The 24,755-nt window shown below is 33.8% G+C and overlaps 1 long non-coding RNA gene across 1 annotated transcript; it reads right to left on the reverse strand.

The window, feature by feature from the left end:
• Positions 1-3,982: 3,982 nt before the first annotated feature.
• On the reverse strand, positions 3,983-11,509 carry LOC149713745 (uncharacterized). Its single transcript, XR_016371492.1, has 4 exons — positions 10,866-11,509; positions 4,414-4,858; positions 4,314-4,334; positions 3,983-4,178 (listed from the first exon to the last, which is right to left on the reverse strand). It is a non-coding gene; the product is annotated as an uncharacterized LOC149713745 (long non-coding RNA).
• Between the last annotated feature and the right edge of the window lie 13,246 nt (positions 11,510-24,755).

Genomic DNA, 24,755 nt, shown 5'->3' on the forward strand with positions numbered 1-24,755 from the left:
AAAACAATTAACCGGAAGATTAGTTACAAATTAAAAGCGCTAAGGAAAGTTATCCCAAACGCAGGAGCCTTCTTCACGGTCATAGAAGCTTTTCTTCACAGCATCTTATTTTAAGGGCTGCTTACAGATGTATTTGTTGTTATATTCCAGTCAATGAGATTTGCAAACTCCTTCCTACTGAGCTTGAGTGCATCTATATTATGGCATATCACATGGGCTACCATTACAGTTTGATTTCAGTCATGTTGTAGTATCATCAATTTGACTTATTTGCAAAGCTTTTCCAACCATCTAACAGCGATAACTTGAAAATGGTCCAAAGAAACATTCAATTTACAGAATTTTAATACCTGCAGCTATATGGCTACTTTTGCAGCTAGATTTAAGTCAGTTAAGCTGAACTAGCAGCTGTAGTGCAGCTCTTAATCAACTTTAGCAGAAAAATGCAGATCGATTTTTAGCTAAATAATTTGCGGGATTAGTCTGCAGTCAAATGTAGTCTAGGTTCAGAGAAGGTTCAGCCAACTATTCTAAAAACAGCTATAGTTTACACCTTTTTAACAGCGCCAAATTTATGTTCGGGAACGGTTTTCAATAACCTTTGTTTTTGATTCAAATTAGTCATATTCCTAAGGTATCGCATAACGCACAAAATTAAACCTCATACTTTTGATATATACCTGGTTTTTCATGTTTTTTAGTTTCGATGAGTCTTGATAATTTCTTAACGTATTAAATAATTATAAACGTATTAAATAATTATAAACGTATTAAATAATTATAAACGTATTAAATAATTATAAACGTATTAAATAATTATAAACGTATTAAATAATTATAAACGTATTAAATAATTATAAACGTATTAAATAATTATAAACGTATTAAATAATTATAAACGTATTAAATAATTATAAACGTATTAAATAATTATAAACGTATTAAATAATTATAAACGTATTAAATAATTATAAACGTATTAAATAATTATAAACGTATTAAATAATTATAAACGTATTAAATAATTATAAACGTATTAAATAATTATAAACGTATTAAATAATTATAAACGTATTAAATAATTATAAACGTATTAGATAATTATAAACGTATTAAATAATTATAAATTATAATCGTAATCAGAGATTCATTTATTTGTAATAGAGAATATATCTCGATTTGTGTTTTATTTGAATTTTTACGTTCGATGTGGGGATTTCACTTCCTACAGCTTTTTGTGGTCTTTGCTTTAGATGAAAATTATACATAATAATACATATACATACAAAATACGTATTTTTCGCATCTTCCTAATTCATTAGACTTTAAAATCAATCCAATATGTTTAAGGTGTGAGTTTTTAAATTCGATTTTGGGACCCTTTTTCTTAATGACTTTGGAAGTTTTTTTGTATTTGATGAAAATTCTTAAAATTCCAAATGGAGATGTTGAGCTCTCTGATGACATTACTCAACAAACATTACTTCCTGGAGTCAATGATCGAAATTATGCAAAATTGGGAAAGAAAAATTGACAATATTACTATTAATGAGGAAGTTTATTGCTTATGTGGATTCCGAGGAACCGCTTCAAATTAAGAGTTAAGGGATACATTTCTATCGAAACTTACAAGCGCACGTCAAACGAGCCATCAAAGGTATAGGCAATCTCAGAATTGGACAAAAGGCTGACACTATGGTGCCCATTATAGAAATGAGCTATGTTTTGAGGTTGACCAAGGACCAGGTTCAACTTAAACCTAAACAATAAGTTCGATTTAAAAGAAATATCTATAGACTCGAGTTTTTGAAATATACCTTTATAATTGAAATGTATAATTCATCCCATAGTGTATGTAATTTTCAATTTTTACATCTGCTATGTGGCCCCTCGTTCTAACGTTTTTCCATAATTTTTTTCGATTAAAATACGTGAGCTTCGTAAGGTTTAGGGTATCGCAAGAACGTTGAATTTTTGGTATCTACCTATTGAATTAAAATTTACAATACATAAATTTTTTTGTTTCATTTTGACTATCTTCATCCGGTATTAGGACCTCTAACGGTTTTTCATTATATTTCTTATTAAGGTGTCGTACAACGCACTAAAATTTACCCATCATTTTTGATATATACAATTCTCTTTGAAATAAATAGAAAATTCAATTTTGGCTTTTTAAATCCGCAGTGGCAACCCTAGTTCCAAAGATTTTTCATGTTTTTTTACTTTCTATTAATCTAGATAATTTCTTAAGTTATCAAGTAATGCACTACGTAAGAATCGTAATCCAGATATACATATGTTTTTTCTAAATTGAGAATAAATCACACTTTGTGTTTTATTTTAGTTTTTATATTTGATATGGGGACCTTTTTTCCTACAGGTTTTCGTGGTCTTGCTTTAGATGAATATCACACTTAATCAAGCCAGGTATTTCTTCTATCTTCCAAATTCATTAGACTTAAAAATCAATCGAAAATGTTTTTGGTGTTGAGGTTTTACATTCGATTTTGGGACCCTTTTCTTCATGATTTTTAAATTTTCTTTTTTGAAAATTATTAAATCTCTTAAGGTACAACGCACTGAAAATAGCCTCGAATTTAATATATAAACATATTAAATTGAAATTTCAAATAATTCCATATGAAATCTATTTTAGTATTTGGATCAAGCCAGATAATTTCTTAAGATTCTGAATCATGCCGTAAATTAGAATCATAATTAGGTATAATGTTTAATTGAAATCTAGAATAAATCTGGACCTGTTTTTAACATTGACTTTTTACCTCCAGAATCAACGGTTTTTAGTTTTTTCATAATGCTATGCACAGAAATTTGAAATTTTGTTTCAAAGGTATAAAACATTTAATATAGCCAGAAATGTCCCATCTCGTCTCTAACTGTTTACGTCCGTTATGCTGATCGTTGTTCCAAGGGTTTTCATATGTTTTTAGAATATCTAAATAGATGCCCAATGGTGTACTTAAAATAGGCTAAAATTTTTGATATATACCTCTATTTTTCAAATTGAGAATTAATCCCTTTTTGTGTTTAATTTTGACTGTTTATACGCGTAATGAGGACCCTTGTTATAACGGTTATACATTTTTTCGTCGAAAATTTCACGAGCTATCTCCTATTACACTTAAAACCGCTCGATTTTTTGTGGTATTCTAAAATTATTATTATTATTAATAAATCCAATTTTAAGTTTAATTTGTCACTTTTACAACTAATATGGGAAAATTCATTAACAATTTTCATGCGGTTTTTTTCTCTGTTTAAAGGGAATTACAAAAGTGATAATAGGATTCAAGTGTATTTATGGTCAAAAAAAGTATATCTGTTATATTTACGACTTAAGTGTTCTTTCCTAAGAAAAGTAATTAAATGTATAAAACAGTAGCATTGAAAACCAAGATCTAAAATTGAAAGTAGTTAAGGCTCGCCATATAAATTTAAGGCGCGATAAAAGCCCGAAACCATATTTTCAACATGCAGCTAAAGGCTCGATGCTGGATAAGAAACTCGAGACTCGGCTCGAAGCTCGAAAACCGAAAATAGAGAGGCGGGAGGCTCGACTCGAAACCAAAAAATCAAGACTCGCACAGCTCTTATATATAGTACATTATTTATCAAAAATCTTAGTTACGACACCTAACCAAGTTTACTATTATTCAACCAAAAGAAAAATAATGAAAAAGCGTTAAAAAAGGTCCTCATAGCGGATGTAGTAAGTCAAATTTAAACAGAAAATTTTATTTATCACAAATATCAATTAAACAGGAAGATATCAAAAATACGAAGCTATTTCAACTTCGTTATACGATATCTCAAAAAATCGCATTATTTTCACCTAAAGCAAAAAACATGAAAAACCGTTGGGTCAAAGGTCCCGGAAAGGGCTTAAAATCCAAAATTAGACACAAAATGGTGTAAATTATAATTTTCAATTAAAAAGGTATATATCAAAACTTTTAGACATCATACCTTACGAAGTTTACTATTATTCATCCACAAGGAAAATAACAAAGAACCGTTGGAAAAAGGGATGTAGTAAGTCAATTTTAAACTCAAATTTTATTTATCACAAATTTAAATTAAACAGGTAGATATCAAAAATACAAAGCTCTTGCTACTGCGTTATACGAAACCTTAAGGAATGGTATTATTTCCATCTAAAGTTAAAACATGAAAAGCCGTTGGTTCAAGGGTCCCCACAAAGGATGTGAAAATCCAAAATTAGACACAAAATGGTGTAAATTATAAATTTCAATTGAATAAGTATATATTAAAAATTTTAGATACGACACCTTACGAAATTTACTATTCACCTGAAAAATAGTGTAAAATGGGTGATATTAAAATTACAATTCAACGGGAATATATCGAAAATTTAATTTATTTACTTACAAAGACTACTAACTAGAAACATAATGAAATACCGCTTGAAAAAGGCTGCCCATAATGGATATAAGAGTTCAAAATTGAACAAAAATGAGATGTATTATGCATTTCAATGAAACAGGACAGGTAGATATCAAATATTCGAGGCTCTTTTAATGTGTTATACGATACCTTCGGAAATTATCCAGTTTTTATCTAAAGCAAAAACATAAAAACCCATTGGAAGAAGGGTCCATATAACAGGTGTAAATAGTCACAATTAGACACAATACGGGATTTTATTAACATTTCATTTAAACAGGTTTACATCAAAAATTGTAATCATTTTTCGTGCGTTTGGTTGAGGAAGTTTTCTAATATTCATTAAAAGAAAAAAGACGAAAAATCGCCATCTCGGGTATGAAAATTTCACAGTTAAACTCAAGATGAATCATAAATTCTTCAAATTTTCCTTTAAAGCAAAGAAAGTGAGAAATTGTTGGTATAAAAGTATTATAGATGTAATAAGTCAAATCAAACACAAAATAGAATTTACTTTCAATATCAACTAAACAGGTATTTATCAAATTAATGATTATTTTTTAAGTGCAAAAATAAAAAAATGAAAAACCATTGGAACACTTTGCAGTAAAAAATGAGCATTGAAAATATTTTGATAAAAGAGGAAGTTATTAAAAATATTTTGATAAAAGAGGAAGTTATTAAAAACCCTATTCTAAGTTTAATTGACGATGCCATTCGTAAAAATATCCTTTTAACCTTTGTCATTCTATAGAGTGTATTAGACTATAAAGATTGAAATACAGTATATTATACAAAGACGAGTTTTTCTTCGCAGTGCTTAAAAAACTTCACATATAGACAATCATTGGCCACAGTTTTTTAAACTCACAAAGGCCCAGAAATTGGAAACTATTACATGAATTACAATTTGAATTTCAGTTTTATCAATACGAGAAATTTGGTTTTAATTGGGGAGTTCAAACGGTTGCTATGATTCGAAATTTTGCAACAAAAACGTCTAACTCGCAAACTATTATCCACCTCGAAATGATAAGCTCCATAGAGATTAACATAACGATTTCGAATTCAGTATAAATAGAAAATATTCAAATACTTTTACTACGTGCTGCTAGAACCTATTTTATTGAAAAAACCTTTCTTTTAAACAATTGTTCTGGAAAGATTTAATTCTTGATTAAAATATCGAACCGAATTATTTCCTCTCAACCCATTAAGCTGTATTATATAATATCCAGAAAAATGCTGTGAGTTGCCTAATTTGGACATTTTTGGCTATAAAAAAATTCAAAATATTAATGCGGGAGTGAAAAGGGATTCAGGCTGGAGTGATATTTCTCTTTGGATGAGAAAAGTTCCCAATTTTTAGCTACCACAATTCATTTTTTCTCCAGCGCGCGTTAAGGTGCATTCGCAAAGGCGCTGAAAGCTGAAGTTGAAAACCGAAACTGAAAGCTGAATCTAAAATCAGTTTAAGCTTACCCTTTCGCATACAGTCAGAAACTGGTTTTTTCAAGCCGAAGAGCAAAGCAGACGATGAAAGCAGGCTTATTTTAAGTTTCCGCCGAGATCAAACCGGAGTTGATCTTTCAGCTTCTGCGCCGTACCATGTGACGCCGCGAGCCAATCAAAAGAGGGGGCGCTGGGGTGAACGTTTTGAAATTATTTAGGCGCAAATTTTAAAACGGTGAAAGTTGCGTTTTCGGCGAGGGCCTCAAAATGTTTTCCGGAAATACCGTAAAAGAGTTAATGAAAAAAGAGAATGAGGAAAAAAAGCGTCAAATATTTGAAAGAAGAGAAAAAATAATAAGCGCCGTTCAAACCTGCGATATTATATGGAATAAGTGTTTACCGGAACATAAAGATAATATTACTGTAGATGCAGCTTGGGATCATGTTTCCCAAGTGACTGGCTTTTCAAGTAAGTACTATTCAATAAGTGCAATTCCTTTAAATATTAGCAGGTAGACTTTTTTCTACTTGCTAAGATAAAAGGGAAGTAATTTTTAATTCAACCATAATGTTTGACTGTGATGACATTTTTCATAGAAATTCTTGCAAAAAAAGAGTGGAAGTATTTGCGAGACCAGTTTCGCAACACTTTAACATTAATTAATGTTAAAAAATCTGGATCAGGATATGATCCTGCTAAAGATTTTGAAAAAGTGAAGTGGCCATACTTCAAACAAATGTTCTTCTTGAAGGATATACTTGCAAAAAGAGAGTATGTAAATCACACCCATAAAGGGGGGGGGAACAATATTCACGCTTTTGGGTAGTTCCTGCGGTTATCGACCGGTTTCCAGGAAAAATTCTATTGTATTTTTTTTGTTTTTTGCATATTAGAAAGGTTTAACATTTGTTGCTATTATTTAGTACTTCAAGCAACATACAACTTGAGGAAAAACAAGATGAATTGGATATAGCCCAAAAAAATGACTCAGAAGCGACCAAAGTGAGTCCTAAGAATTCTCACCACTTTGAACTTTGAACTTCATAAACTAACTGCTTATGTGTTTCAGATTCTTTCAGACCTTGCTGCAGGGGGGACGCTTGAAACTGAAGGGGAAGAAATTGAGGTTCCACCTCAAATTGATTTAGAAAACCCATGTCCCTCTACATCGCAAGCATCAATTCTGAAACCGCAGACTTTGCCCCATTCTGATTTTCGACCACCGGTGTGCGGCAAGCGCAGAGCAAAGAAAAGACACCTTGAAGATGACGATATTGATGAGCAAATAGCTCAAATTGACAAGTAAACATTGTCAGGGAAGCCAAAGTCGATATGAAATAACATGGCTGTTTTGGAACTATAATTTTAGAGTTATGTTGAAAGTCGCAGAAAGTACTTCCAAAAATGTACAAGAGGATGCATTTGATAGATTTGGGAAGTACATTGCGGACATTGCCAGGAGAGTTAAAGCAGAAAAGCGAAACCAATTAGAACTGAAACTTATTCAAACAGCCTTTTCCTTTCTCTCAGACGATGAATAATATAATAACATGATACATTGTAAATAGTACTATTTAATAAAAATTCGCGTAATATATACACAGGACCACAATACAATTATTAATTTATTTATTTACTAAATTTTAACGAAGTGTTTTCAAAGAATGTGGTTTGGTTACGCCTGGTATATTCCATTGCCATTCAACCTGTCCATTTTCTGAAAAGAAATATTCGGCAAACTGATCGCGAACAGCTGCAGCGTCTTTTAAAAAGTTCCTTGCTCGAGTTGACCGTACATTTGCAAAGGCATTAGCTGGTTCATTTCTAAACAATTCATTTTCCACATAACCAGGGGGGCAGTAAACTTTTTTTGGTCCATCCACAACCGCTTCTTCTGTCATTAGATAATTATGTAGTATCACCGCGCCTTTGGTGACCAGATCAACATTGTTTGGTGCTAGAATTATTGGTCTCCTAAAAATCCGCCACCTAGCTCCCAATATTCCGAAAGCGTTTTCACTACACCTCCTTTGTGAAAAATCATTACATTTATACATATTTAATCTGGAGATTTAAAAAGGTTATTTAAGATAGTTACCTTGCTCGACTGAGCCGATAGTTAAAAACCCGTTTTTGATTATCCAGGGCTTCCCGGTTGTACGGTTTTAAAAAATCTGGGCGCAATTGGAATGCGTCATCACCAACCATGACATGGGGTGCTAGTATTGTTGTACCTGGCAGAAGCGCTGGTCCTGGCACATTTAATTTATTTTTTTCTAAGGCATTTCCAATCTCTGAAGCTTTAAACACCCCCCCATCCGAACTTGAACCATAAGCACCAATATCAACGGCAAGAAATTTATAATCAGCATTAACTACCGCCATTAGGTTGATAGAGTTTGTTCCCTAGAAATGGTTAAGAAAATTTACTATAAAAAGTTAAATTAACATTATTTTAAATTCGAGTGCTCTTACTTTATAATTATAATACATGGATCCCGTGTTTTTGGGTTGCTGAATTAAAATGTGCTTTCCGTCTACAGCACCAATGCAATTTGGGTATTGCCATATTCCATAGTATTTTGCCGCAGCATCAGCCCATGTTTTTTCAGTAGGCATCTGAAAAGTGATATTAATTGTGTAAAGAGGATACTATAAATAGTTTGAACTATATAATTACGGGTAAATAAATGGGTCCTAAAACATCCCATAAAGCTTGGCACGTTTCTTTCACAATATAGTGTGTCGTTGAAATTCCGGTTCTAAAAGCGTATGCAATAGATACCAGACTATTTCCAGTAGCCAGATATCTACACAATTCAATTAATTAATTAATTATGAATATAATTAAATTACTAAAGTTAACTAATTAACTGTGCTTACCTTAATGTTAGTGCCAATCTTTGAGCTGGAGAAATCGGCTCTCTTGAAACAGGGTACTTTTTCAAGGAAGTTTTTAATAAATTCAACAGTTTGTCAAACTGTTCTGGTGCCATACGGGTGTAGTTTTTAAAATAGGCGGGGTCATGTAACCTCATTGCTTTTAACTGTAAAAAAAACCTATTATTAAATCACTATATACAAATTATACATGCATAAACAACTACTGAAACGCCCTACTAATAACAAAGGCTTAACTTTGAAACGTACCAATGTGTGATAATCTCCTTCTCTTTTCCTATTTTTCCATATTGGATGAACCCACCAGCGAACCTTTTTTCTAAGCACGTTTTGGGCTCTTCGTTTTCTTTTCAAAAGTAATAGTTTTTTCTTCAATAACAAGAGCAACAAAAGTTTACGGTTCCAAGCCGCCATTTTGTTTCTTAATTCCCCTAGCGGTTGGAAGTAAAAACATCTGCCTCTTTGAGAAAGGTCGAGCGCGAAGCTTAAACTGGTTTTTAAAGAAGAAGCTTTTTTCCCAAATCAAACGCTCAGATTTTTTTTTCAGCTTCAGCTTTATCTTTCCGCTTTCAGCGCCTTTGCGAATGCACCTTTACGGTGAGCAAACAAGACGAGTTTATAGCCCTTTCGCCCCCCCCCGTCCCGACCTTCTGAGTTGAGACGGAAGCTCGTTTAAGTTTCTCTCGGCGCAAGCGCGACGTTTTAAAATTATCTTCCGCAGACCGATTTAAAAAGGGGGTTGAGCAGGCAGAGCGTACTCGTTCCCGCTGAAGTAGTACCCCCTTTCTCACCGGATCTATCTCTCTATCAGTCTACTGAGGATAGCGGCCCGTTTGATGCCCCTTTTGATATCGGTCTATAATTGTTAAGTACCGTAGCATTGGCTTTATGCAGTTTTTGATTGTCATTAAATTATCTGAAACTTATTATAATTCTAGTAGAGTGGTACCTCTCTTACATAAGTTTTCATACAGCCTTTAATGATTAATGAGGTGTTTTTTGATTGGTTTTAACCTTTTTCGTATTATTTTTACTGTTTTGAAAAAATCTATAGAACAACAACCCGGACTCACAATATGTGGTAAAAATTTCGAAGAGATCCATCTAATAGTTTATTTTATAAAAAGTCAATTTGCCAAGGGTGGTTTTAATTAAGATAAAATTAATTAGCCTTTTTGGAAAAAAACTCGAAACTTCCCATTGAAATAACATTGGATTTTTTATTAAAAAAAAAGCCAAATTCTGGACCGTATATTCCAAAAATTATAAATTGCTTAGGATTCAAAACGTTTTTAAATGAACATAAGATCTTTATATAGATAGTTTTCACACGTGGAGGATTCATACCATTTACACCAGGAACCAGGGCTATCTGGAGGACAAAAGCAGACGGGTTTTTGTCCGCCAGATAGCCCGGTCTCCTGGTGTAAATGGTATGAATCCTCCATGTGTGAAAACTATCTATTAGGTCCTTTTCTACTTTTCATTCAGAAACTTTTATGTTAAGTATATTCAGTTTTAATTTTTCAAAAATACCTCGATTTACGATTTTTTCAATGATGCCCTGTTTTATTAGAAATTGACAGCACGTTCGTGACAGCGTTTAGTGGTTGAAAACAATTGGAGTAATTCTATTTAAAGTTTTATGGATGAAATACTCTATAGAAAGTTAAGTAAGCTTGAATCCAAGCGCTGTCTGTTCGCGAGTCGATAACCTCGGTTGAAATCTAATTAATTTTCTTTAAGAATACAGCTCTGCACAAGTCTATGGCATTAAACTAAGGAGTAACATTGATTTCTTACTGTTTAAGACAAACAACGAAATTCTGATCATAGGGGACACGAACTGTAACCTAAAAGCCACCACGCTATCGGCAAAGGCTAGACTACTGGGGAATTTCATACAAATGATAACATCCCCGACCAGAATTACCCTAAACTCAACAAGTTTGACTGATCATATTTATGTAAATCACCCGGAACGAATCACAGAGGTCATAGTAAAGGCATGTGGAGCATCTGACCATGACCTAACATGGATCATAAGGAAGAAAATGAGTATAAAACTGCGTAAGAAAATTACCTCGAAATTCGTTCAAGAACTCCATACAAAATTAAACAAGGCTAAGGAATCCATTGACAGCCCAGAAAGGGGCCTACAGATGTTACAAAATGAAATAATTGACCACCTGGACAAGCATGCTCCGCTAAGAGAAAAACATGTATCTACTAAAAGCGCCCCGTGGCTAACCTCAAATATAAAACATCAAATTCACATAAGAGACAAATTCAAGACAAAGACAAGAACAGTAAACCATGCTCATAAGGAAAAGTACCAAAATATGTACAGGAAACTGACAAACTTGGTCAACGCTCTTATCCATAAAGAGAAGACAAGATACTTCAAAATTAATATTGGAATCGGCAGTAATGAAACGACCAATATTTGGAAAACCATTAAGCCATACCTCAAGCAAAAGAATACCAAACTTATAACGGAGATGGAATACAAGGCCAATAAAAACAAAGATCCAGAAACTGTAGCAAACATGCTTAACGAATGCTTTGTGAACATAGCAGGGGAACTGCTAAACATGAAGAGTGTATCAAGATGATAGCTAAAGCGCAAAAATTGGACTCACTTACAGCTGCCAGCGCAAAAGCTAATATTACATCTCTGCAACATAATTACCACCTAGAAGTGCTGAAATTCATGTACAGAATAAAAATTAGATATTACCCTGACTTTATTGAAGGATGGTTTCAAACAACAAATAATAACGTAAAAACTCGTGGCACAACAAATAACTTCTATACGGAAAACTTCTCCAGATATACAGGGTGTTTCGGAGAAGTCTGGCACAAATTAACAGGCGTGTTCTTCGGGTCAAAAGAAGTCAAAAATGTTCTATGAACTTTTGGGTGAAAGCCCCCCGTTTCAGAGTTATGTACTCTCCAAAGTTGGCCTTAAAACAATGGAATTTTGCCGATATGTGGAACTGGTATTATGCCTTTGGACAAATTGTTTTCTAATTTACCATAAGCTTATGTACGAAGAAATTAACAGCTAGTGAAGTGGTTTAAAGGGCCGCTAACATTATTCGTTCTCGTATTAATAACGTTTTTACAAAAATAATAATCCCAAACAAATTTATTGCACCTTAAACGCCAGTTACTTGTTTAATTAGACTTTTTGTTTTATGTTCCTTCGGTTACAAAACATCAGCATTTACAAAAATTGTTCAAAATGACCTCCTTCAACGTTTAAGCAAACTTGCGCGCGTCTTTTAAACGACTCGCGAACACGTTCGAAGATTCCTGGCGTGTTGCGGATGTTATCACACCCATCAATTATTCTTTGTCTTAAGTCCTGGACATCTCGAACTTCACTACGGTACACCAAGTCTTTCAAATGGCCCCACAGGAAAAAATCACATGGGTTGAGATCCGGCGATCTTGCTGGCCAATCAATAGCTCCGCCTCGACCTATCCACCTCAAAGGGAATTCGACATCAAGATGCTGTCTTACTCGAAGGCTAAAGTGTGGCGGTGCCCCATCGTGCATGAACCACATTCTTTGTCGGAGGTCCAACGGTACGTCTTCGAGAAGGTCTGGTAAATTGTCCTGCAAAAATCTCAAGTATGCCTCCCCATTTAACCTTGGTTGCATAAAAAAGGGTCCAATTAACCAATCGCCTACAATTCCGCACCACACGTTCAAACTAAACTGCACCTGATGTGCCCTTACGCGTGTCGCGTGTGGGTTTCTTTGGCTCCACTCGTGCTGGTTGTGCAAATTAATTACACCGCCACGCGAAAAATTGGCTTCGTCAGAGACCAGCAAAATACGTGGAAAGTCCAAGTCTATTACTTGTGCCAAAAACCACTGGCAGAAAGCTACTCTTCTTGGACAGTCACCTTCGTTTAAAGCTTGTACTTTTTGTAAATGGTATGGGTGGAACTGGTGTCCACGAAGGATTTTCCAAACGAGTACATGATTTACACCTAATTGGCGGCCAATGATCCTGGTGCTGGTTGTAGGATCTTCCTCAAAAATAGTTAGTACATTGTCTTCAATGTCCTCGGGTACAATCTGCGGGCGAACTTCAGGGCCTGACGGTTGTAGCTTACCGGTTTCTCTCAAACGTCTGTCAACAGCACTAAACGTTTGCCGATTCGGAACTTGTCGTTCAGGAAAGTGCTCCTGGTACAAGCGCCGAGCTTCAACCCCATTGCCTTGAGCCAATCCGTACATCAGATGCATATCTGAATACTCTGCATTCGTGAAGTAGACCATTATTTGTTTTAGAGAAGCTACCAAATTCGCATTTAAAAAGTAAAGCACATTAAATTCGATTTTCCTTTACTCAAGCTTAAGTAGTTGTGATTCTTAAAAAAACATTCCGATTGTTTTATCCAACGCAGCGTAATTTGTTTTTTAATTTCACTACTTAAGCTTGAGTAAAGGTCAATCGAATTTAATGTGCTTTACTTTTTAAATGCGAATTTGGTAGCTTCTCTAAAACAAATAATGGTCTACTTCACGAATGCAGAGTATTCAGATATGCATCTGATGTACGGATTGGCTCAAGGCAATGGGGTTGAAGCTCGGCGCTTGTACCAGGAGCACTTTCCTGAACGACAAGTTCCGAATCGGCAAACGTTTAGTGCTGTTGACAGACGTTTGAGAGAAACCGGTAAGCTACAACCGTCAGGCCCTGAAGTTCGCCCGCAGATTGTACCCGAGGACATTGAAGACAATGTACTAACTATTTTTGAGGAAGATCCTACAACCAGCACCAGGATCATTGGCCGCCAATTAGGTGTAAATCATGTACTCGTTTGGAAAATCCTTCGTGGACACCAGTTCCACCCATACCATTTACAAAAAGTACAAGCTTTAAACGAAGGTGACTGTCCAAGAAGAGTAGCTTTCTGCCAGTGGTTTTTGGCACAAGTAATAGACTTGGACTTTCCACGTATTTTGCTGGTCTCTGACGAAGCCAATTTTTCGCGTGGCGGTGTAATTAATTTGCACAACCAGCACGAGTGGAGCCAAAGAAACCCACACGCGACACGCGTAAGGGCACATCAGGTGCAGTTTAGTTTGAACGTGTGGTGCGGAATTGTAGGCGATTGGTTAATTGGACCCTTTTTTATGCAACCAAGGTTAAATGGGGAGGCATACTTGAGATTTTTGCAGGACAATTTACCAGACCTTCTCGAAGACGTACCGTTGGACCTCCGACAAAGAATGTGGTTCATGCACGATGGGGCACCGCCACACTTTAGCCTTCGAGTAAGACAGCATCTTGATGTCGAATTCCCTTTGAGGTGGATAGGTCGAGGCGGAGCTATTGATTGGCCAGCAAGATCGCCGGATCTCAACCCATGTGATTTTTTCCTGTGGGGCCATTTGAAAGACTTGGTGTACCGTAGTGAAGTTCGAGATGTCCAGGACTTAAGACCAAGAATAATTGATGGGTGTGATAACATCCGCAACACGCCAGGAATCTTCGAACGTGTTCGCGAGTCGTTTAAAAGACGCGCGCAAGTTTGCTTAAACGTTGAAGGAGGTCATTTTGAACAATTTTTGTAAATGCTGATGTTTTGTAACCGAAGGAACATAAAACAAAAAGTCTAATTAAACAAGTAACTGGCGTTTAAGGTGCAATAAATTTGTTTGGGATTAATATTTTTGTAAAAACGTTATTAATACGAGAACGAATAATGTTAGCGGCCCTTTAAACCACTTCACTAGCTGTTAATTTCTTCGTACATAAGCTTATGGTAAATTAGAAAACAATTTGTCCAAAGGCATAATACCAGTTCCACATATCGGCAAAATTCCATTGTTTTAAGGCCAACTTTGGAGAGTACATACCTCTGAAACGGGGGGCTTTCACCCAAAAGTTCATAGAACATTTTTGACTTCTTTTGACCCGAAGAACACGCCTGTTAATTTGTGCCAGACTTCTCCGAAACACCCTGTAGAAATAAAAGCTTGAAGCATAAGGGTATAGAGCTCGGGAACAGACTCCCAATGGACATCAAACAAAAACAATCTTATAAACTTGTTATAGATAAGATAAACAATTATTTGAACAATCTTACTAGTCTTAAGCAGAAGTTTATGACTTCTTATCCAGGATAAGAAGTCATTAATTTCTGTCTTGACTAATAGCAGAAAAATAAGAGCTTTTCTCTCTTTAATTTTAAAATCTTAACTTAAAAGCAGGACACTTTTGTAAATAAGAAAATTCTTAAAGGTAAATCCTAAATAAAAGCCTATTATTATTAATATTATTATTATTATCATTAAACTAGATTACTGATTAAAGGAAGTTAAGCTAGATTACCGATTCTAGAAAATCAAGCTAGATTACCGATGGCGGGGAATTAAGCTAGATTGCCGATTCGTAATAATTTCCAGTTAGTGTTTAAATTTCACTAACCACATCTGCTATGAGGATCCATTTTCCGACGTTTTTTTATAATCTTTCATATGGATGAATAATAGTAAACTTCGAAGGTTGTCGTGTCTGAAATTATTTAAAAAACCTTTGTAATTGAAATTTATAACTCACACCATTTTCCGTCTAATTTTGTATTTTTAAATCCTTTACGTGGACCTTTGAGGCAACGGTTGTTCATGTTTTTTGCTTTTGGTGAAAATAATGCGATTAACCAAATTGAAAAATCTTCGTGTTTTTGATGTTTTCTTTTAAATTGAAATTTATAATAAATCACATTTGTGTTTAAATTTGATTTACTACATCCGCTATGGATGAATAAAAGTTAAGTTAACTTCGAAGGTTGTCGTGTATATTATTATTTAAAAAAAAACCTTTTACTTGAAATTTATAATTTACACCATTCTGTGTCTAATTTTGGACTTTTAAACCCTTTACGGGGACCTTTGAGCCAACGGTTTTTCATGTTTTTTGCTTTTGGTGAAAATAATGCGATTTAATTACATATCGTATAACGAAGTAGAAATATCTTCGTGTTATTGATTTCTTTCTGTTAATATGAAATCTGTAGTAAATCACATTTTGTGTTGAAATTTGAATTAATACATACGTTATGGGGACCCCATTCCCAACATTTTTTTTATTATCATTCATATGGATGAATAAAATTTAACTTCGAAGGTTGTCGTGTTTATTTAAAAAAAAACTTTTACTTGAAATTTATAATTTACACCATTTTGTGTCTAATTTTGGATTTTTAAATACTTAACGGGGACCTTTGAGCCAAGGGTTTTTCATGTTTTTTGCTTTTAGTGAAAATAATTCGATTTATCTAGATATCGTATAACGAAGTAGAAATATCTTCGTGTTTTTGATGTTTTACTGTTAAATTGAAATTTGTAATAAATCACATTTTGTGTTTAAATTTTAATTACTACATCCGTTATGGGGACCCTTTTCTTAACGTTGTATTATTATTTTTCATATAAATGAATAATAGTAAACTTCGTAAGTTGTCTTATCTAAAATTATTTAAAAAACCTTTATAAATGAAATTTACAATTTACACCATTTTGTGTCTAATTTTGGATTTTTAAGTCCTTTACGGGGACCTTTGAGCCAACGGTTTTTCATGTTTTTTTCTTTTTTTTTTTCTTTTGGTGGGGTGGCGTAGCGGTTAGCGCTTTCGCCTCGCAGCAAGAGGATCCCGGGTTCGATCCCGGACTGTGGCACCGGGTGAAAATCTGGGAACAAATCCTTCTGCGTAGAGTTTGCAAGTTCTCTCCCCACTTGTTAAAGGAGTTTTCCTCCGCGGTCTAACCCGGTTTCTCCTTTCCATCAAAACTTGCAGAGGTTAACGGTAATAGTTAGTATAGGGCGCTGTAGGTTAGCTGTGGCATAGGGGCTAGCCACCACCCCTCTATGCATTGTAAAGGAACCCACCTGTAAATAAGCCACAGGCTTAGTGTGGAAATCCCTTCGTAGGCAAAGCTTAGATTATTAGATTATAATGCGATTTAATTACATATCGTATAACGTACTAGTAATATCTTCGTGTTTTTGATGTCTTTCTGTTAAATTGAAATTCGAAATATTCAAATTTTGTGTTTAAATTTGAATTACTACATTCGCTATGGGGACCCTATTCCCAAGGTTTTTTTTTATTAGCTTTCATATGGATGAATAATTGTAAAGTTCGAAGATTGTCGTGTCTAAAATTATTTAAAAAAACCTTTATAAATGAAATTTACAATTTACACCATTTTGTGTCTAATTTTTGATTTTTAAATCCTTTACGTGGACCTTTGAGCCAACGGTTTTTCATGTTTTTTGCTTTTGGTGAAAATAATGCGATTTATCTAGATATCGTACAACCAAATAGAAAAATCTTCGTCTTTTTGATGTCTTTCTGTTAAATTGAAATTTATAATAAAGCACATTTTGTGTTTAAATTTGAATTACTACATCCGCTATGGGGACCCCATTCCCAATGTTGTTTTATTATCTATCATATGGATGAATAAAATTCAAGTTAACTTCGAAGGTTGTCGTGTATATTATTATTCAAAAAAAAACCTTTTACTTGAAATTTATAATTTACACCATTCTGTGTCTAATTTTGGACTTTTAAACCCTTTACGGGGACCTTTGAGCCAACGGTTTTTCATGTTTTTTGCTTTTGGTGAAAATAATTCGATTTATCTAGATATCGTATAACGAAGTAGAAATATCTTCGTGTTATTGATTTCTTTCTGTTAAATTGAAATCTGTAGTAAATGACATTTTTTGTTGAAGTTTGAATTAATACAAAAGTTATGGGGACCCCATTCCCAACATTTTTTATTATCATTCATATGGATGAATAAAAGTTAACTTCGAAGGTTGTCGTGTTTATTTAAAAAAAACTTTTACTTGAAATTTATAATTTACACCATTTTGTGTCTAATTTTGAAATTTTAAATCCTTTACGGGGACCCTTGAGCCAACGGTTTTTCATGTTTTTCGCTTTTGGTGAAAATATTGCGATTTATCTAGATATCGTAGAACGAAGTAGAAATATCTTCGTGTTTTTGATGTCTTTCTGTTAAATTGAAATTTGAAATAAATCACATTTTGTGTTTAAATTTGAATTACTACATCCGCTATGGGGACCCTTTTCTTAACGTTGAATTATTATTTTTCATATAAATGAATAATAGTAAACTTCGTAAGTTGTCGCATCTAATATTGTTTAGTCGTTTTATATAAGAGCTAGTTAAGATAGCAAGTATTCATGTGCTTATCTTCTCAAAATAAAGAAAACGGTGCTTTTGTGTTTAATTTTTATGATCATTGTTAAAATACCGCTTTTATGGGGCCTTCACTCATACCGGAAGTAGTAGTGTGTGCTTTTTAGTTCTTGCGAGGACCGATAAGGGGGCGCTATTATCAGTCCGTGTGTGACACAAAATCGGCAATGTGTAATTTACCGCCTTTGTGGGGACCACCTTAAAAACTAATTTTAAGCAATTAAAATCAAAAAATAATTAATTTGAGCATATGTTTTTTATGGGTTTAATGGGGACCGGGGTGTGCGTCCCCATAAGTGACTATGGTCCCCACAGGATTGGTGTGTTTTCTCGTCGCGGTCCTCATAAGTATAGTAATGTAAACGCACAGACACGGCCGTTACAGAACCTCTCCTGGACTACGTCACACGGAGAGGTAAAAAAGGGAATATTAAGGTTCTGTATGATTTCTTAACACATCAACACAAGGCTAACTGCTAACGCGACGCACTAGTGTAACAATGGACGGACACACACAGACCAAAACATAGACTGCTTTTTAACTCTTTCCGTATTAATTTTGAGTTGTGAAACAAGATTATCTTAAATATTAAAATAAATATAATTAATATTTAAAATTTTCTTCCTTAGTTGTTCGCCTAATTGAGCGTTACATCGTTTTGATAAAGAACATTTAAACATTCTTGAGAGACTTGACTAATATTGGCGTTTGAAATGAAGCATACGCCGGTTGTTCGCCTTATTCAAATAGGTAGTATATAAGGGTGTCGAACTACGGTTATAATCAAGAACAACCGTAATTGCGAAAACCTTTGTTGGACAACCCACCATAGGGAGGCTAGACGTTTCTCGTAACCCTAGCTGATCGCCGCGAATGTCTTAAACCAAACGATGACGATGGAGTTAGAAGCCAATGAGACAGATTGGTGTCTATGTGGAATAGACGGAAGACCAGTAGATGGTGGTGTTTAGAAGCGAGTATGTACAGACTGGTGTCCAAGTGGGATGGACAATGACCAGAAGATGGTGGTGATTAGAAGCCAGTATGTACAGACTGGTGTCCAAGTGGAATGGACGAAGACCAGAAGATGGTGGTGATTAGAAGCCAGTATGTACAGACTGGTGTCCATGTGGGATGGACGAAGACCAAAAGATGGTGGTGATTAGAAGCCAGTAAGTACAGACTGGTGTCCGTGTGGGATGGACAAAGACCAGAAAATGGTGGTGTGAGAACTCAAGTAGAGGAGCCATTTCCGTGACTGTGAATGCAGTTCGGAAATGGCGAACACGTTTGCTCCGATTTGTAAACTGCGAACGCGGTCACGTGGGTGTAACAACAGACACACACACAGACACACATACGGGCACACGATTGACACTTGGGGACCGGTAAGGAGTGATTGACATCTGAGGACCCAATTAACTATAGTTCATTAAAAAGAGGATTTCATAATTAGTTGAGCGCCGTAAAGCATATAATTAAACACTCGCTGTGGAAAAAGAACCCAAGACATTTATATGTAGGGACCTGAAAACACACGATATTTTCACCGCATAAATGGGGACCTTAATTCCAGATTACTTTCAAATTTCAGATATAGATGTCGCTAGGTGAAAGTCCCCACTTGTCAATGAAGTCACTGCGTGGATCTTGAAAGTGTATAATCAAAAAATGTCCCCAGATATAAGGTTGGAAGACTGTTTAGGTCCCCACTTGTAAACCTGAAATCAGCTCAAAACTTAAGTGTTAAGCCTTTAATAGGTCCGATTACCTAAATTTCATTATAATAATCAATATTTAAAATATAAAATTAAAATATACATGAAATTAGAAAATGTGTGTTTAAAAGACCCCACTTGTCTGTTGAAATGACTGTGAAGGTCCCCACTTGTAAATTTATATCGAGTGTGAAAAATGAAATTGAAATACTTGATTGAACCATATAGGCTTTGACACTAATTTATAACCTAATAATTTATACACAAATGTCCCCAGATACAAGGTTGGAAGATTGTTTAGGTCCCCACTTGTAAACCTGAAATCAGCTCAAAACTTAAGTGTTAAGCCATTAAAAGGTCCGATTACCTAAATTTCATTATAATAATCAATATTTAAAATATAAAATTAAAACATACATGAAATAAGAAAATGTGTGTTTAAAAGACCCCACTTGTCTGTTGAAATGACTGTTAAGGTCCCCACTTGTAAATTTATCGAGAGTGAAAAATGAAATTGAAATACCTGATGGAACCATATAGGCTTCGACACTAGTGCAAAATCTAATAATTTATACACAAATGTCCCCAGATATAAGGTTGGAAGACTGTTTAGGTCCCCACTTGTAAACCTGAAATTAGCTCAAAACTTAAGTGTTCAGCTAGAAATAGGACTGATTACTTAAATTTCATTCTGATAATCAATATTTACACTATAAAATTAAAATATACATGAAATTAGAAAATGAGTGTTTAAAAGACCCCACTTGTCTGTTGAAATGACTGTGAAGGTCCCCACTTGTAAATTTATCGAGTGTGAAAAATGAAATTGAAATACCTGATGGAACCATATAGGCTTCGACACTAGTACAAAATCTAATAATTTATACACAAATGTCCCCAGATATAAGGTTGGAAGACTGTTTAGGTCCCCACTTGTAAACCTGAAATTAGCTCAAAACTTAAGTGTTCAGCTAGAAATAGGACTGATTACTTAAATTTCATTCTGATAATCAATATTTACACTATAAAATTAAAATATACATGAAATTAGAAAATGTGTGTTTAAAAGACCCCACTTGTCTGTTGAAATGACTGTGAAGGTCAGCACTTGTAAATTTATCGAGTGTGAAAAATGAAATTGAAATACCTGATGGAACCATATAGGCTTTGACACTAATTTAAAACCTAATAATTTATACACAAATGTCCCCAGATATAAGGTTGGAAGACTGTTTAGGTCCCCACTTGTAAACCTGAAATTAGCTCAAAACTTAAGTGTTAAGCTTGAAATAGGACTGATTACTTAAATTTCAATATAATAATCAATATTTAAAATATAAAATTAAAATATACATGAAATTAGAAAATGTGTGTTTAAAAGACCCCACTTGTCTGTTGAAATGACGGTGAAGGTCCCCACTTGTAAATTTATCGAGTGTGAAAAATGAAATTGAAATACTTGATTGAACCATATAGGCTTAGACACTAATTTAAAACCTAATAATTTATACACAAATGTCCCCAGATATAAGGTTGGAAGACTGTTTAGGTCCCCACTTGTAAACCTGAAATCAGCTCAAAACTTAAGTGTTAAGCCATTAAAAGGTCCGATTACCTAAATTTCATTATAATAATCAATATTTAAAATATAAAATTAAAATATACATGAAATAAGAAAATGTGTGTTTAAAAGACCCCAATTGTCTGTTGAAATGACGGTGAAGGTCACCACTTGTAAATTTATCGAGTGTGAAAAATGAAATTGAAATACCTGATGGAACCATATAGGCTTCGACACTAGTACAAAATCTAATAATTTATACACAAATGTCCCCAGATATAAGGTTGGAAGACTGTTTAGGTCCCCACTTGTAAACCTGAAATTAGCTCAAAACTTAAGTGTTAAGCTAGAAATAGGACTGATTACTTAAATTTCATTCTAATAATCAATATTTAAACTATAAAATTAAAATATACATGAAATTAGAAAATGTGTGTTTAAAAGACCCCACTTGTCTGTTGAAATGACTGTGAAGGTCCCCACTTGTAAATTTATCGAGTGTGAAAAATTAAATTGAAATACCTGATGGAACCATATAGGCTTTGACACTAATTTAAAACTTAATAATTTATACACAAATGTCCCCAGATATAAGGTTGGAAGACTGTTTAGGTCCCCACTTGTAAACCTGAAATTAGCTCAAAACTTAAGTGTTAAGCCGTTAAAAGGTCCGAATAGATAAATTTCATTATAATAATCAATATTTAAAATATAAAATTAAAATATACATGAAATAAGAAAATGTGTGTTTAAAAGACCCCAATTGTCTGTTGAAATGACGGTGAAGGTCCCCACTTGTAAATTTATCGAGTGTGAAAAATGAAATTGAAATACCTGATGGAACCATATAGGCTTCGACACTAGTACAAAATCTAATAATTTATACACAAATGTCCCCAGATATAAGGTTGGAAGACTGTTTAGGTCCCCACTTGTAAACCTGAAATTAGCTCAAAACTTAAGTGTTAAGCTAGAAATAGGACTGATTACTTAAATTTCATTCTAATAATCAATATTTAAACTATAAAATTAAAATATACATGAAATAAGAAAATGTGTGTTTAAAAGACCCCAATTGTCTGTTGAAATGACGGTGAAGGTCCCCACTTGTAAATTTATCGAGTGTGAAAAATGAAATTGAAATACCTGATGGAACCATATAGGCTTCGACACTAGTACAAAATCTAATAATTTATACACAAATGTCCCCAGATATAAGGTTGGAAGACTGTTTAGGTCCCCACTTGTAAACCTGAAATTAGCTCAAAACTTAAGTGTTAAGCTAGAAATAGGACTGATTACTTAAATTTCATTCTAATAATCAATATTTAAACTATAAAATTAAAATATACATGAAATTAGAAAATGTGTGTTTAAAAGACCCCACTTGTCTGTTGCAATGACTGTGAAGGTCCCCACTTGTAAATTTATCGAGTGTGAAAAATGAAATTGAAATACCTGATGGAACCATATAGGCTTCGACACTAGTACAAAATCTAATAATTTATACACAAATGTCCCCAGATATAAGGTTGGAAGACTGTTTAGGTCCCCACTTGTAAACCTGAAATTAGCTCAAAACTTAAGTGTTAAGCTTGAAATAGGACTGATTACTTAAATTTCAATATAATAATCAATATTTAAAATATAAAATTAAAATATACATGAAATTAGAAAATGTGTGTTTAAAAGACCCCACTTGTCTGTTGAAATGACGGTGAAAGTCCCCACTTGTAAATTTATCGAGAGTGAAAAATGAAATTGAAATACCTGATGGAACCATATAGGCTTCGACACTAGTGCAAAATCTAATAATTTATACACAAATGTCCCCAGATATAAGGTTGGAAGACTGTTTAGGTCCCCACTTGTAAACCTGAAATTAGCTCAAAACTTAAGTGTTAAGCTAGAAATAGGACTGATTACTTAAATTTCATTCTAATAATCAATATTTAAACTATAAAATTAAAATATACATGAAATAAGAAAATGTGTGTTTAAAAGACCCCAATTGTCTGTTGAAATGACGGTGAAGGTCCCCACTTGTAAATTTATCGAGTGTGAAAAATGAAATTGAAATACCTGATGGAACCATATAGGCTTCGACACTAGTACAAAATCTAATAATTTATACACAAATGTCCCCAGATATAAGGTTGGAAGACTGTTTAGGTCCCCACTTGTAAACCTGAAATTAGCTCAAAACTTAAGTGTTAAGCTAGAAATAGGACTGATTACTTAAATTTCATTCTAATAATCAATATTTAAACTATAAAATTAAAATATACATGAAATTAGAAAATGTGTGTTTGAAAGACCCCACTTGTCTGTTGAAATGACTGTGAAGGTCCCCACTTGTAAATTTATCGAGTGTGAAAAATGAAATTGAAATACCTGATGGAACCATATAGGCTTCGACACTAGTACAAAATCTAATAATTTATACACAAATGTCCCCAGATATAAGGTTGGAAGACTGTTTAGGTCCCCACTTGTAAACCTGAAATTAGCTCAAAACTTAAGTGTTAAGCTTGAAATAGGACTGATTACTTAAATTTCAATATAATAATCAATATTTAAAATATAAAATTAAAATATACATGAAATTAGAAAATGTGTGTTTAAAAGACCCCACTTGTCTGTTGAAATGACGGTGAAAGTCCCCACTTGTAAATTTATCGAGAGTGAAAAATGAAATTGAAATACCTGATGGAACCATATAGGCTTCGACACTAGTGCAAAATCTAATAATTTATACACAAATGTCCCCAGATATAAGGTTGGAAGACTGTTTAGGTCCCCACTTGTAAACCTGAAATTAGCTCAAAACTTAAGTGTTAAGCTTGAAATAGGACTGATTACTTAAATTTCAATATAATAATCAATATTTAAAATATAAAATTAAAATATACATGAAATTAGAAAATGTGTGTTTAAAAGACCCCACTTGTCTGTTGAAATGACGGTGAAAGTCCCCACTTGTAAATTTATCGAGAGTGAAAAATGAAATTGAAATACCTGATGGAACCATATAGGCTTCGACACTAGTGCAAAATCTAATAATTTATACACAAATGTCCCCAGATATAAGGTTGGAAGACTGTTTAGGTCCCCACTTGTAAACCTGAAATCTGCTCAAAACTTAAGTGTTCAGCTAGAAATAGGACTGATTACTTAAATTTCATTCTGATAATCAATATTTAAACTATAAAATTAAAATAAACATGAAATTAGAAAATGTGTGTTTCAAAGACCCCACTTGTCTGTTGAAATGACTGTGAAGGTCCCCACTTGTAAATTTATCGAGTGTGAAAAATGAAATTGAAATACCTGATGGAACCATATAGGCTTCGACACTAGTACAAAATCTAATAATTTATACACAAATGTCCCCAGATATAAGGTTGGAAGACTGTTTAGGTCCCCACTTG

The sequence above is a fragment of the Phalangium opilio genome, unplaced genomic scaffold (genome assembly GCF_054372755.1).
Source record: "Phalangium opilio isolate 3A_F unplaced genomic scaffold, DU_Popi_V2 ptg000009l_1, whole genome shotgun sequence".
Classification (NCBI taxonomy): domain Eukaryota; kingdom Metazoa; phylum Arthropoda; class Arachnida; order Opiliones; family Phalangiidae; genus Phalangium; species Phalangium opilio.